Raw genomic sequence first — 16,055 nt, 5'->3', positions numbered from 1 at the left:
AGTGGGTAAAAACGGGTTAGAAAAGGCCAAAAACCGGCCTAGAAATAGACGAAATTGGCAAAAAATGGGCTAGAAAAGACCGAAAAAAAGCTTTGAAGGAGTTAGAAATGGCCAAAAATGGGCTAGAAATAGACCAAAATGGCTCAACACAGGTTAGAAAGGGGCAAAAACGGTTCAGAAAAGGCAAAACCCCGGCGTAAAACGAGTTGAAACTTGGCAAAAATAGGATCGAAATGGCAAGCATGGGATAGAAATGACCAAAATTGTGAGAAATAGCCAAAAATGGTTCTAAAGGGGGTAGAAACGGGTACACATGGGTGAGGAATGGCCAACAATGGTTCCAGACAGGTTAGAAGGGAGTAAAAATGGGTTAGCTAAGGCCCAAGATGGCTGAAAGAGGGTTAGAAATAGGCAAAAATGAGTAAGAAAAGGGAAAGCAATGGCTGAAAATGGGCTAGAAATGCTCAAAACCAAGTTAGAAATGTCAAAGCCTACTTAAACCCACTCAGAAGTGCGAAAAAGTGGTTTAGAAAAGGCTAAAACTGGCTTTGAATGAGCCAAATGTGGCCTAAAACAGGTTAGAAACGGCCAAGAAATGCTCAAAACGGGTTAGAAAGGCGCAAAGAAATGGCTGAGAAATGGCAAAAAGAGCATAAAACATTGTAGAAAATGGGAAAAAATGGGTTAGAAATGGGCAAAAATTGGAGTAGAAGTGGGCAAAAATAGTTTAGAAATGGCCAAATCTGGCTGAAAAACAGGTAAGGAACGGGCAAAAAATAGTTCAAAAAGGAAAGAAATGGCTTAAAAAGGGTTGAAAGTGGGCAAGAATATGAGAGAATCGGCAAAAAACGGCGTAAAGAGGGTTTCAGATGGGCAAAAAAGGGAGAGAAATGGCCAAGGTTGCTTAAAAGCAGCCAGAAATGGCTTGAAATGGGTTAGAAATGGGCAAATTGTTTAGAAAAGAGCAAAAAAGGCTTAAAATGTGTTAGAAATGGGTCAAAATGGTTTAGAAATAGCAAAAACTGACTTAAAAGGAGTTAGAAGTGGGAAAAAATGGAATAGAAATGGCCAAAATGGCCTAAATCTGTTGAGAGACTTCCAAGAATGCGTACGAAATGGGAAAAAAGAAGGCTTGAAAGTAGCTAGAAAAGGGCAGAACCAGGTTAGAAAAGGGCAAAAGCAGGTTAGAAATGCCAAAAATGGCTTAAAATGAGGTTCAAATGGGCAAAAATGGGATAGAAATGGGGAAAAGTTTTTAGCAATTGCCAAGAATGGCTTAAAACGGGATAGAAAAGGGCAGAACCAGGTCAGAAAGGGACAAAAATGGTTGAAAACAGGAAAGAAAGTGGTTAGGAAAGGAAAGGAATGGCTTAAAACCGGGTTAGAAATTGCCCAAAATGGGTTAGGAAAGGGAAAATAGAGGCTTAAAATGACCTTAGAAATGGCCAAAAATGCTTTCAGACAGGTTAGAAGTGGGTAAAAATGGGTTAGAAAAGGCCAAACCGGCCTAGAAATAGACGAAATTGGCAAAAAATGGGCTAGAAAAGACCGAAAAAAAGCTTTGAAGGAGTTAGAAATGGCCAAAAATGGGCTAGAAATAGACCAAAATGGCTCAACACAGGTTAGAAAGGGGCAAAAACGGTTCAGAAAAGGCAAAACCCCGGCGTAAAACGAGTTGAAACTTGGCAAAAATAGGATCGAAATGGCAAGCATGGGATAGAAATGTCCAAAATTGTTGAGAAATAGCCAAAAATGGTTCTAAAGGGGGTAGAAACGGGTACACATGGGTGAGAAATGGCCAATAATGATTCCAGGCAGGTTAGAAGGAGTAAAAATGGGTTAGCTAAGGCCCAAGATGGCTGCAAGAGGGTTAGAAATAGGCAAAATGAGTAAGAAAAGGGAAAGCAATGGCTGAAAATGGGCTAGAAATGCTCAAAACCAAGTTAGAAATGGTCAAAGCCTACTTAAACCCACTCAGAAGTGCGAAAAAGTGGTTTAGAAAAGGCTAAAACTGGCTTTGAAAGAGCCAAATGTGGCCTAAACCAGGTTAGAAACGGCCAAGAAATGCTCAAAACGGGTTAGAAAGGTGCAAAGAAATGGCTGAGAAATGGCAAAAAGAGCATAAAACATTGTAGAAATGGGAAAAAATGGGTTAGAAATGGGCAAAAATTGGAGTAGAAGTGGGCAAAATAGTTTAGAAATGGCCAAATCTGGCTGAAAACAGGTAAGGAACGGGCAAAAAATAGTTCAAAAAGAAAGAAATGGCTTAAAACGGGTTGAAAGTGGGCAAGAATATGAGAGAATCGGCAAAAAACGGCGTAAAGAGGGTTTCAGATGGGCAAAAAAGGGAGAGAAATGGCCAAGGTTGCTTAAAAGCAGCCAGAAATGGCTTGAAATGGGTTAGAAATGGGCAAATTGTTTAGAAAAGAGCAAAAAAGGCTTAAAATGTGTTAGAAATGGGTCAAAAATGGTTTAGAAATAGCAAAAACTGACTTAAAAGGAGTTAGAAGTGGAAAAAATGGAATAGAAATGGCCAAAATGGCCTAAATCTGTTGAGAGACTTCCAAGAATGCGTAAGAAATGGGAAAAAAGAAGGCTGAAAAGCAGGTTAGAAATGGGCAGAACCAGGTTAGAAAAGGGCAAAGCAGGTTAGAAATGGCCAAAAATGGCTTAAAATGAGGTTCTAATGGGCAAAAATGGGATAGAAATGGGGAAAAGTTTTTAGCAATTGCCAAGAATGGCTTAAACGGATAGAAAAGGGCAGAACCAGGTCAGAAAGGGACAAAAATGGTTGAAAACAGGAAAGAAAGTGGTTAGGAAAGGAAAGGAATGGCTTAAAACCGGTTAGAAATTGCCAAAATGGGTTAGGAAAGGGAAAATAGAGGCTTAAAATGACTTAGAAATGGCCAAAAATGCTTTCAGACAGGTTAGAAGTGGGTAAAAACGGGTTAGAAAAGGCCAAAACCGGCCTAGAAATAGACGAAATTGGCAAAAAATGGGCTAGAAAAGACCGAAAAAAAGCTTTGAAGGAGTTAGAAATGGCCAAAAATGGGCTAGAAATAGACCAAAATGGCTCAACACAGGTTAGAAAGGGGCAAAAACGGTTCAGAAAAGGCAAAACCCCGGCGTATAAAACGAGTTGAAACTTGGCAAAAATAGGATCGAAATGGGCAAGCATGGGATAGAAATGTCCAAAATTGTTGAGAAATAGCCAAAAATGGTTCTAAAGGGGGTAGAAACGGGTACACATGGGTGAGAAATGGCCAATAATGGTTCCAGGCAGGTTAGAAGGGAGTAAAAATGGGTTAGCTAAGGCCCAAGATGGCTGAAAGAGGGTTAGAAATAGGCAAAAATGAGTAAGAAAAGGGAAAGCAATGGCTGAAAATGGGCTAGAAATGCTCAAAAACCAAGTTAGAAATGGTCAAAGCCTACTTAACCCACTCAGAAGTGCGAAAAAGTGGTTTAGAAAAGGCTAAAACTGGCTTTGAAAGAGCCAAATGTGGCCTAAAACAGGTTAGAAACGGCCAAGAAATGCTCAAAACGGGTTAGAAAGGCGCAAAGAAATGGCTGAGAAATGGCAAAAAGAGCATAAAACATTGTAGAAATGGGAAAAAATGGGTTAGAAATGGGCAAAAATTGAGGTAGAAGTGGGCAAAAATAGTTTAGAAATGGCCAAATCTGGCTGAAAACAGGTAAGGAACGGGCAAAAATAGTTCAAAAAGGAAAGAAATGGCTTAAAACGGGTTGAAAGTGGGCAAGAATATGAGAGAATCGGCAAAAAAACGGCGTAAAGAGGGTTTCAGATGGGCAAAAAAGGGAGAGAAATGGCCAAGGTTGCTTAAAAGCAGCCAGAAATGGCTTGAAATGGGTTAGAAATGGGCAAATTGTTTAGAAAGAGCAAAAAAAGCTTAAAATGTGTTAGAAATGGGTCAAAATGGTTTAGAAATAGCAAAAACTGACTTAAAAGGAGTTAGAAGTGGGAAAAAATGGAATAGAAATGGCCAAAATGGCCTAAATCTGTTGAGAGACTTCCAAGAATGCGTACGAAATGGGAAAAAAGAAGGCTTGAAAGTAGCTAGAAAAGGGCAGAACCAGGTTAGAAAAGGGCAAAAGCAGGTTAGAAATGGCCAAAAATGGCTTAAAATGAGGTTCAAATGGGCAAAATGGGATAGAAATGGGGGAAAAGTTTTTAGCAATTGCCAAGAATGGCTTAAAACGGGATAGAAAAGGGCAGAACCAGGTCAGAAAGGGACAAAAATGGTTGAAAACAGGAAAGAAAGTGGTTAGGAAAGGAAAGGAATGGCTTAAAACCGGGTTAGAAATTGCCCAAAATGGGTTAGGGAAAGGGAAAATAGAGGCTTAAAATGACTTAGAAATGGCCAAAAATGCTTTCAGACAGGTTAGAAGTGGGTAAAAATGGTTAGAAAAGGCCAAAACCGGCCTAGAAATAGACGAAATTGGCAAAAAATGGGCTAGAAAAGACCGAAAAAAAGCTTTGAAGGAGTTAGAAATGGCCAAAAATGGGCTAGAAATAGACCAAAATGGCTCAACACAGGTTAGAAAGGGGCAAAAACGGTTCAGAAAAGGCAAAACCCCGGCGTAAAACGAGTTGAAACTTGGCAAAAATAGGATCGAAATGGGCAAGCATGGGATAGAAATGTCCAAAATTGTTGAGAAATAGCCAAAAATGGTTCTAAAGGGGGTAGAAACTGGTACACATGGTGAGAAATGGCCAATAATGGTTCCAGACAGGTTAGGAGGGAGTAAAAAATGGGTAGCTAAGGCCCAAGATGGCTGCAAGAGGTTAGAAATAGGCAAAAAGAGTAAGAAAAGGGAAAGAAATGGCTGAAAATGGCTAGAAATGCTCAAAACCAAGTTAGAAATGGTCAAAGCCTACTTAAACCCACTCAGAAGTGCGAAAAAGTGGTTTAGAAAAGGCTAAAACTGGCTTTGAAAGAGCAAATGTGGCCTAAAACAGGTTAGAAACGGCCAAAATTGCTCAAAAGGGGTTAGAAAGGTGCAAAGAAATGGCTTAGAAATGGCAAAAAGAGCATCAACATTGTAGAAATGGGCAAAAATGGGTTAGAAATGGGCAAAAAATTGGAGTAGAAGTGGGCAAAATAGTTTAGAAATGGCCAAATCTGGCTGAAAACAGGTAAGGAACGGGCAAAAAATAGTTCAAAAAGGAAAGAAATGGCTTAAAACGGGTTGAAAGTCGGCAAGAATATGAGAGAATCGGCAAAAAACGGCGGTAAAGAGGGTTTCAGATGGGCAAAAAAGGGAGAGAAATGGCCAAGGTTGCTTAAAAGCAGCCAGAAATGGCTTGAAATGGGTTAGAAATGGGGCAAATTGTTTAGAAAAGAGCAAAAAAAGCTTAAAATGTGTTAGAAATGGGTCAAAATGGTTTAGAATAGCAAAAACTGACTTAAAAGGAGTTAGAAGTGGGAAAAAATGGAATAGAAATGGCCAAAATGGCCTAAATCTGTTGAGAGACTTCCAAGAAATGCGTACGAATGGGAAAAAAGAAGGCTTGAAAGTAGCTAGAAAAGGGCAGAACCAGGTTAGAAAAGGGCAAAAGCAGGTTAGAAATGGCCAAAAATGGCTTAAAATGAGGTTCAAATGGGCAAAAATGGGATAGAAATGGGGAAAAGTTTTTAGCAATTGCCAAGAATGGCTTAAAACGGGATAGAAAAGGGCAGAACCAGGTCAGAAAGGGACAAAAATGGTTGAAAACAGGAAAGAAAGTGGTTAGGAAAGGAAAGGAATGGCTTAAAACCGGGTTAGAAATTGCCCAAAATGGGTTAGGAAAGGGAAAATAGAGGCTTAAAATGACTTAGAAATGGCCAAAAAATGCTTTCAGACAGGTTAGAAGTGGGTAAAAATGGGTTAGAAAAGGCCAAAACCGGCCTAGAAATAGACGAAATTGGCAAAAAATGGGCTAGAAAAGACCGAAAAAAAGCTTTGAAGGAGTTAGAAATGGCCAAAAATGGGCTAGAAATAGACCAAAATGGCTCAACACAGGTTAGAAAGGGGCAAAAACGGTTCAGAAAAGGCAAAACCCCGGCGTAAAACGAGTTGAAACTTGGCAAAAATAGGATCGAAATGGGCAAGCATGGGATAGAAAATGTCCAAAATTGTTGAGAAATAGCCAAAAATGGTTCTAAAGGGGGTAGAAACGGGTACACATGGGTGAGAAATGGCCAAAAATGGTTCCAGCCAGGTTAGGAGGGAGTAAAAATGGGTTAGCTAAGGCCCCAAGATGGCTGAAAGAGGGTTAGAAATAGGCAAAACTGAGTAAGAAAAGGGAAAGCAATGGCTGAAAATGGGCTAGAAATGCTCAAAACCAAGTTAGAAATGGTCAAAGCCTACTTAAACCGACTCAGAAGTGCGAAAAAGTGGTTTAGAAAAGGCTAAAACTGGCTTTGAAAGAGCCAAATGTGGCCTAAAACAGGTTAGAAACGGCCAAAAATTGCTCAAAACGGGTTAGAAAGGTGCAAAGAAATGGCTTAGAAATGGCAAAAAGAGCATCAAACATTGTAGAAATGGGCAAAAATGGGTTAGAAATGGGCAAAAATTGGAGTAGAAGTGGGCAAAAATAGTTTAGAAATGGCCAAATCTGGCTGAAAACAGGTAAGGAACGGGCAAAAAATAGTTCAAAAAGGAAAGAAATGGCTTTAAAACGGGTTGAAAGTCGGCAAGAATATGAGAGAATCGGCAAAAAAACGGCGTAAAGAGGGTTTCAGATGGGCAAAAAAGGGAGAGAAATGGCCAAGGTTGCTTAAAAGCAGCCAGAAATGGCTTGAAATGGGTTAGAAATGGGCAAATTGTTTAGAAAAGAGCAAAAAAAAGCTTAAAATGTGTTAGAAATGGGTCAAAATGGTTTAGAAATAGCAAAAACTTGACTTAAAAGGAGTTAGAAGTGGGAAAAAATGGAATAGAAAATGGCCAAAATGGCCTAAATCTGTGAGAGACTTCCAAGAATGCGTACGAAATGGGGAAAAAAGAAGGCTTGAAAGTAGCTAGAAAAGGGCAGAACAGGTTAGAAAAGGGCAAAAGCAGGTTAGAAATGGCCAAAAATGGCTTAAAATGAGGTTCAAATGGGCAAAAATGGGATAGAATGGGGAAAAGTTTTTAGCAATTGCCAAGAATGGCTTAAAACGGGATAGAAAAGGGCAGAACCAGGTCAGAAAGGGACAAAAATGGTTGAAAACAGGAAAGAAAGTGGTTAGGAAAGGAAAGGAATGGCTTAAAACCGGGTTAGAAATTGCCCAAAATGGGTTAGGAAAGGGAAAATAGAGGCTTAAAATGACTTAGAAATGGCCAAAAATGCTTCCAGACAGGTTAGAAGTGGGTAAAAATGGGTTAGAAAAGGCCAAAACCGGCCTAGAAATAGACGAAATTGGCAAAAAATGGGCTAGAAAAGACCGAAAAAAAAGCTTTGAAGGAGTTAGAAATGGCCAAAAATGGGCTAGAAATAGACCAAAAATGGCTCAACACAGGTTAGAAAGGGGCAAAAACGGTTCAGAAAAGGCAAAACCCCGGCGTAAAACGAGTTGAAACTTGGCAAAAATAGGATCGAAATGGGCAAGCATGGGATGGAAATGTCCAAAATTGTTGAGAAATAGCCAAAAATGGTTTCTAAAGGGGTAGAAACGGGTACACATGGGTGAGAAATGGCCAATAATGGTTCCAGGCAGTTAGAAGGGAGTAAAAATGGGTTAGCTAAGGCCCAAGATGCTGAAAGAGGGTTAGAAATAGGCAAAAATGAGTAAGAAAAGGGAAAGCAATGGCTGAAAATGGGCTAGAAATGCTCAAACCAAGTTAGAAATGGTCAAAGCCTACTTAAACCGACTCAGAAGTGCGAAAAAGTGGTTTAGAAAAGGCTAAAACTGGCTTGAAAGAGCCAAATGTGGCCTAAAACAGGTTAGAAACGGCCAAAAATTGCTCAAAACGGGTTAGAAAGGTGCAAAGAAATGGCTTAGAAATGGCAAAAAGAGCATCAAACATTGTAGAAATGGGCAAAAATGGGTTAGAAATGGGCAAAAATTGGAGTAGAAGTGGGCAAAAATAGTTTAGAAATGGCCAACTCTGGCTGAAAACAGGTAAGGAACGGGCAAAAATATAGTTCATAAAAGGAAAGAAATGGCTTAAACGGGTTGAAAGTGGGCAAGAATATGAGAGAATCGGCAAAAAACGGCGTAAAGAGGGTTTCAGATGGGCAAAAAAGGGAGAGAAATGGCCAAGGTTGCTTAAAAGCAGCCAGAAAATGGCTTGAAATGGGTTAGAAATGGCACATTGTTTAGAAAAGAGCAAAAAAGGCTTAAAATGGGTTAGAAATGGGCCAAAAATGGTTTAGAAATAGCAAAAACTGACTTAAAAGGAGTTAGAAGTGGGAAAAAATGGAATAGAAATGGCCAAAATGGCCTAAATCTGTTGAGAGACTTCCAAGAATGCGTAAGAAATGGGAAAAAAGAAGGCTGAAAAGCAGGTTAGAAATGGCAGAACCAGGTTAGAAAAGGGCAAAAGCAGGTTAGAAATGGCCAAAAATGGCTTAAAATGAGGTTCTAATGGGCAAAAATGGGATAGAAATGGGGAAAAGTTTTTAGCAATTGCCAAGAATGGCTTAAAACGGGATAGAAAAGGGCAGAACCAGGTCAGAAAGGGACAAAAATGGTTGAAAACAGGAAAGAAAGTGGTTAGGAAAGGAAAGGAATGGCTTAAAACCGGGTTAGAAATTGCCCAAAATGGGTTAGGAAAGGGAAAATAGAGGCTTAAAATGACTTAGAAATGGCCAAAAATGCTTTCAGACAGGTTAGAAGTGGGTAAAAACGGGTTAGAAAGGCCAAAACCGGCCTAGAAATAGACGAAATTGGCAAAAAAATGGGCTAGAAAAGACCGAAAAAAAAGCTTTGAAGGAGTTAGAAATGGCCAAAATGGGCTAGAAATAGACCAAAATGGCTCAACACAGGTTAGAAAGGGGCAAAAACGGTTCAGAAAAGGCAAAACCCCGGCGTAAAACGAGTTTGAAACTTGGCAAAAATAGGATCGAAATGGGCAAGCATGGGATAGAAATGTCCAAAATTGTTGAGAAATAGCCAAAAATGGTTCTAAAGGGGGTAGAAACGGGTACACATGGGGTGAGAAATGCCAATAATGGTTCCAGGGCAGGTTAGAAGGGAGTAAAAATGGGTTAGCTAAGGCCCAAGATGGCTGAAAGAGGGTTAGAAATAGGCAAAAATGAGTAAGAAAAGGGAAAGCAATGGCTGAAAATGGGCTAGAAATGCTCAAAACCAAGTTAGAAATGGTCAAAGCCTACTTTAAACCCACTCAGAAGTGCGAAAAAGTGGTTTAGAAAAGGCTAAAACTGGCTTTGAAAGAGCCAAATGTGGCCTAAAACAGGTTAGAAACGGCCAAGAAATGCTCAAAACGGGTTAGAAAGGTGCAAAGAAATGGCTGAGAAATGGCAAAAAGAGCATAAAACATTGTAGAAATGGGAAAAAATGGGATAGAAATGGGCAAAAATTGGAGTAGAAGTGGGCAAAAATAGTTTAGAAATGGCCAAATCTGGCTGAAAACAGGTAAGGAACGGGGCCAAAAAATAGTTCAAAATGGAAAGAAATGGCTTAAAACGGGTTGAAAGTCGGCAAGAATATGAGAGAATCGGCAAAAAACGGCGTAAAGAGGGTTTCAGATGGGCAAAAAAGGGAGAGAAATGGCCAAGTTGCTTAAAAGCAGCCAGAAATGGCTTGAAATGGGTTAGAAATGGGCAAATTGTTTAGAAAAGAGCAAAAAAGGCTTAAAATGGGTTAGAAATGGGTCAAAATGGTTTAGAAATAGCAAAAACTGACTTAAAAGGAGTTAGAAGTGGGAAAAAATGGAATAGAAATGGCCAAAATGGCCTAAATCTGTTGAGAGACTTCCAAGAATGCGTAAGAAAGGGGAAAAAAGAAGGCTGAAAAGCAGGTTAGAAATGGGCAGAACCAGGTAGAAAAGGGCAAAAGCAGGTTAGAAATGGCCAAAAATGGCTTAAAATGAGGTTCTAATGGGCAAAAATGGGATAGAAATGGGGGAAAAGTTTTTAGCAATTGCCAAGAATGGCTTAAAACGGGATAGAAAAGGGCAGAACCAGGTCAGAAAGGGACAAAAATGGTTGAAAACAGGAAAGAAAGTGGTTAGGAAAGGAAAGGAATGGCTTAAAACCGGGTTAGATATTGCCCAAAATGGGTTAGGAAAGGGAAAATAGAGGCTTAAAATGACTTAGAAAATGGCCAAAAATGCTTCCAGACAGGTTAGAAGTGGGTAAAAAATGGGTTAGAAAAGGCCAAAACCGGCCTAGAAATAGACGAAATTGGCAAAAAATGGGCTAGAAAAGACCGAAAAAAAAAGCTTTGAAGGAGTTAGAAATGGCCAAAAATGGGCTAGAAATAGACCAAAATGGCTCAACACAGGTTAGAAAGGGCAAAAACGGTTCAGAAAAGGCAAAACCCCGGCGTAAAACGAGTTGAAACTTGGCAAAAATAGGATCGAAATGGGCAAGCATGGGATGGAAATGTCCAAAATTGTTGAGAAATAGCCAAAAATGGTTCTAAAGGGGGTAGAAACGGGTACACATTGGGTGAGAAATGGCCAATAATGGTTCCAGGCAGGTTAGAAGGGAGTAAAAATGGGTTAGCTAAGGCCCAAGATGGCTGAAAGAGGGTTAGAAATAGGCAAAAATGAGTAAGAAAAGGGAAAGAAACGGCTGAAAATGGGCTAGAAATGCTCAAAACCAAGTTAGAAATGGTCCAAAGCCTACCTTAAACCGACTCAGAAGTGCGAAAAAAGTGGTTTATAGGAAAAACTGGCTTTGAAAGAGCCAAATGTGGCCTAAAACAGGTTAGAAACGGCCAAAAATTGCTCAAAACGGGTTAGAAAGGTGCAAAGAAATGGCTTAGAAATGGCAAAAAGAGCATCAAACATTGTAGAAATGGGCAAAAATGGGTTAGAAATGGGCAAAAATTGGAGTAGAAGTGGGCAAAAATAGTTTAGAAATGGCCAAATCTGGCTGAAAACAGGTAAGGAACGGGCAAAAAATAGTTCAAAAAGGAAAGAAATGGCTTAAAACGGGTTGAAAGTCGGCAAGAATATGAGAGAATCGGCAAAAAAACGGCGTAAAGAGGGTTTCAGATGGGCAAAAAAGGGAGAGAAATGGCCAAGGTTGCTTAAAAGCAGCCAGAAATGGCTTGAAATGGGTTAGAAATGGGCACATTGTTTAGAAAAGAGCAAAAAAGGCTTAAAATGGGTTAGAAATGGGCCAAAAATGGTTTAGAAATAGCAAAAACTGACTTAAAAGGAGTTAGAAGTGGGAAAAAATGGAATAGAAATGGCCAAAATGGCCTAAATCTGTTGAGAGACTTCCAAGAATGCGTAAGAAATGGGAAAAAAGAAGGCTTGAAAGTAGCTAGAAAAGGGCAGAACCAGGTTAGAAAAGGACAAAAGCAGGTTAGAAATGGCCAAAAATGGCTTAAAATGAGCTTCAAATGGGCAAAAATGGGGTGGAAATGGGAAAAAGTGTTTAGCAATTGCCAAGAATGGCTTAAAACGGGATAGAAAAGGGCAGAACCAGGTCAGAAAGGGGACAAAAATGGTTGAAAACAGGAAAGAAAGTGGTTAGGAAAGGAAAGGAATGGCTTAAAACCGGGTTAGAAATTGCCCAAAATGGGTTAGGAAAGGGAAAATAGAGGCTTAAAATGACTTAGAAATGGCCAAAAATGCTTTCAGACAGGTTAGAAGTGGGTAAAAACGGGTTAGAAAAGGCCAAAACCGGCCTAGAAATAGACGAAATTGGCAAAAAATGGGCTAGAAAAGACCGAAAAAAAGCTTTGAAGGAGTTAGAAATGGCCAAAAATGGGCTAGAAATAGACCAAAATGGCTCAACACAGGTTAGAAAGGGGCAAAAACGGTTCAGAAAAGGCAAAACCCCGGCGTAAAACGAGTTGAAACTTGGCAAAAATAGGATCGAAATGGGCAAGCATGGGATAGAAATGTCCAAAATTGTTGAGAAATAGCCAAAAATGGTTCTAAAGGGGGTAGAAACGGGTACACATGGGTGAGAAATGGCCAATAATGGTTCCAGACAGGTTAGAAGGGAGTAAAAATGGGTTAGCTAAGGCCCAAGATGGCTGAAAGAGGGTTAGAAATAGGCAAAAATGAGTAAGAAAAGGGAAAGAAATGGCTGAAAACGGGCTAGAAATGCTCAAAACCAAGTTAGAAATGGTCAAAGCCTACTTAAACCGACTCAGAAGTGCGAAAAAGTGGTTTAGAAAAGGCTAAAACTGGCTTTGAAAGAGCCAAATGTGGCCTAAACCAGGTTAGAAACGGCCAAAAATTGCTCAAAACGGGTTAGAAAGGTGCAAAGAAATGGCTTAGAAATGGCAAAAAGGGCATCAAACATTGTAGAAATGGGCAAAAATGGGTTAGAAATGGGCAAAAATTGGAGTAGAAGTGGGCAAAAATAGTTTAGAAATGGCCAAATCTGGCTGAAAACAGGTAAGGAACGGGCAAAAAATAGTTCAAAAAGGAAAGAAATGGCTTAAAACGGGTTGAAAGTGGGCAAGAATATGAGAGAATCGGCAAAAAACGGCGTAAAGAGGGTTTCAGATGGGCAAAAAAGGGAGAGAAATGGCCAAGGTTGCTTAAAAGCAGCCAGAAATGGCTTGAAATGGGTTAGAAATGGGCAAATTGTTTAGAAAAGAGCAAAAAAGGCTTAAAATGGGTTAGAAATGGGCCAAAAATGGCTTAGAAATAGCAAAAACTGACTTAAAAGGAGTTAGAAGTGGGAAAAAATGGAATAGAAATGGCCAAAATGGCCTAAATCTGTTGAGAGACTTCCAAGAATGCGTAAGAAATGGGAAAAAAGAAGGCTTGAAAGTAGCTAGAAAAGGGCAGAACCAGGTTAGAAAAGGACAAAAGCAGGTTAGAAATGGCCAAAAATGGCTTAAAATGAGCTTCAAATGGGCAAAAATGGGGTGGAAATGGGAAAAAGTGTTTAGCAATTGCCAAGAATGGCTTAAAACGGGATAGAAAAGGGCAGAACCAGGTCAGAAAGGGACAAAAATGGTTGAAAACAGGAAGGTTAGGAAAGGAAAGGAATGGCTTAAAACCGGGTTAGAAATTGCCCAAAATGGGTTAGGAAAGGGAAAATAGAGGCTTAAAATGACTTAGAAATGGCCAAAAATGCTTTCAGACAGGTTAGAAGTGGGTAAAAATGGGTTAGAAAAGGCCAAAACCGGCCTAGAAATAGACGAAATTGGCAAAAAATGGGCTAGAAAAGACCGAAAAAAAGCTTTGGAGGAGTTAGAAATGGCCAAAAATGGGCTAGAAATAGACCAAAATGGCTCAACACAGGTTAGAAAGGGGAAAAAACGGTTCAGAAAAGGCAAAACCCCGGCGTAAAACGAGTTGAAACTTAGCAAAAATAGGATCGAAATGGGCAAGCATGGATAGAAATGTCCAAAATTGTTGAGAAATAGCCAAAAATGGTTCTAAAGGGGGTAGAAACGGGTACACATGGGTGAGAAATGGCCAAAAATGGTTCCAGACAAGTTAGAAGGGAGTAAAAATGGGTTAGCTAAGGCCCAAGATGGCTGAAAGAGGGTTAGAAATAGGCAAAAATGAGTAAGAAAAGGGAAAGAAATGGCTGAAATGGGCTAGAAATGCTCAAAACCAAGTTAGAAATGGTCAAAGCCTACTTAAACCGACTCAGAAGTGCGAAAAAGTGGTTTAGAAAAGGCTAAAACTGGCTTTGAAAGAGCCAAATGTGCCTAAAACAGGTTAGAAACGGCCAAAAATTGCTCAAAACGGGTTAGAAAGGTGCAAAGAAATGGCTTAGAAATGGCAAAAAAGAGCATCAAACGTTGTAGAAATGGGCAAAAATGGGTTAGAAATGGGCAAAAATTGGAGTAGAAGTGGGCCAAAAAATAGTTTAGAAATGGCCAAATCTGGCTGAAAACAGGTAAGGAACGGGCAAAAAATAGTTCAAAAAGGAAAGAAATGGCTTAAAACGGGTTGAAAGTGGGCAAGAATATGAGAGAATCGGCAAAAAAACGGCGTAAAGAGGGGTTTCAGATGGGCAAAAAAGGGAGAGAAATGGCCAAGGTTGCTTAAAAGCAGCCAGAAATGGGTTAGAAATGGGCCAAATTGTTTAGAAAAGAGCAAAAAAGGCTTAAAATGGGTTAGAAATGGGCCAAAAATGGTTTAGAAATAGCAAAAACTGACTTAAAAGGAGTTAGAAGTGGGAAAAAATGGAATAGAAATGGCCAAAATGGCCTAAATCTGTTGAGAGACTTCCAAGAATGCGTAAGAAATGGGAAAAAATAAGGCTTGAAAGTAGCTAGAAAAGGGCAGAACCAGGTTAGAAAAGGACAAAAGCAGGTTAGAAATGGCCAAAAATGGCTTAAAATGAGCTTCAAATGGGCAAAAATGGGGTGGAAATGGAAAAAGTGTTTAGCAATTGCCAAGAATGGCTTAAAACGGGATAGAAAAGGGCAGAACCAGGTCAGAAAGGGACAAAAATGGTTGAAAACAGGAAAGAAAGTGGTTAGGAAAGGAAAGGAATGGCTTAAAACCGGGTTAGAAATTGCCCAAAATGGGTTAGGAAAGGGAAAATAGAGGCTTAAAATGACTTAGAAATGGCCAAAAATGCTTTCAGACAGGTTAGAAGTGGGTAAAAATGGGTTAGAAAAGGCCAAAAACAGGCCTAGAAATAGACGAAATTGGCAAAAAATGGGCTAGAAAAGACCGAAAAAAGCTTTGAAGGAGTTAGAAATGGCCAAAAATGGGCTAGAAATAGACCAAAATGGCTCAACACAGGTTAGAAAGGGGCAAAAACGGTTCAGAAAAGGCAAAACCCCGGCGTAAAACGAGTTGAAACTTGGCAAAATAGGATCGAAATGGGCAAGCATGGGATAGAAATGTCCAAAATTGTTGAGAAATAGCCAAAAATGGTTCTAAAGGGGGTAGAAACGGGTACACATGGGTGAGAAATGGCCAATAATGGTTCCAGACAAGTAGAAGGGAGTAAAAATGGGTTAGCTAAGGCCCAAGATGGCTGAAAGAGGGTTAGAAATAGGCAAAAATGAGTAAGAAAAGGGAAAGAAATGGCTGAAAATGGCTAGAAATGCTCAAAACCAAGTTAGAAATGGTCAAAGCCTACCTAAACCGACTCAGAAGTGCGAAAAAGTGGTTTAGAAAAGGCCAAAACTGGCTTTGAAAGAGCCAAATGTGGCCTAAAACAGGTTAGAAACGGCCAAAATTTGCTCAAAACGGTTAGAAAGGTGCAAAGAAATGGCTTAGAAATGGCAAAAAGAGCATCAAACATTGTAGAAATGGGCAAAAATGGGTTAGAAATGGGCAAAAATTGGAGTAGAAGTGGGCAAAAATAGTTTAGAAATGGCCAAATCTGGCTGAAAACAGGTAAGGAACGGGCAAAAAATAGTTCAAAAAGGAAAGAAATGGCTTAAAACGGGTTGAAAGTCGGCAAGAATATGAGAGAATCGGCAAAAAACGGCGTAAAGAGGGTTTCAGATGGGCAAAAAAGGGAGAGAAATGGCCAAGGTTGCTTAAAAGCAGCCAGAAATGGCTTGAAATGGGTTAGAAATGGGCAAATTGTTTAGAAAAGAGCAAAAAAGGCTTAAAATGGGTTAGAAATGGGCCAAAATGGTTTAGAAATAGCAAAAACTGACTTAAAAGGAGTTAGAAGTGGGAAAAAATGGAATAGAAATGGCCAAAATGGCCTAAATCTGTTGAGAGACTTCCAAGAATGCGTAAGAAATGGGAAAAAAGAAGGCTTGAAAGTAGCTAGAAAAGGCAGAACAGGTTAGAAAAGGACAAAAGCAGGTTAGAAATGGCCAAAAATGGCTTAAAATGAGGTTCAAATGGGCAAAAATGGGATAGAAATGGGGAAAAGTTTTAGCAATTGCCAAGAATGGCTTAAAACGGGATAGAAAAGGGCAGAACCAGGTCAGAAAGGGACAAAAATGGTTGAAAACAGGAAAGAAAGTGGTTAGGAAAGGAAA

This window comes from Lathamus discolor, chromosome W, assembly GCF_037157495.1.
Source record: "Lathamus discolor isolate bLatDis1 chromosome W, bLatDis1.hap1, whole genome shotgun sequence".
Lineage (NCBI taxonomy): Eukaryota > Metazoa > Chordata > Aves > Psittaciformes > Psittacidae > Lathamus > Lathamus discolor.
The sequence above is the reverse complement of the archived record's forward strand: the minus strand, read 5'-3'. Positions refer to the sequence as shown.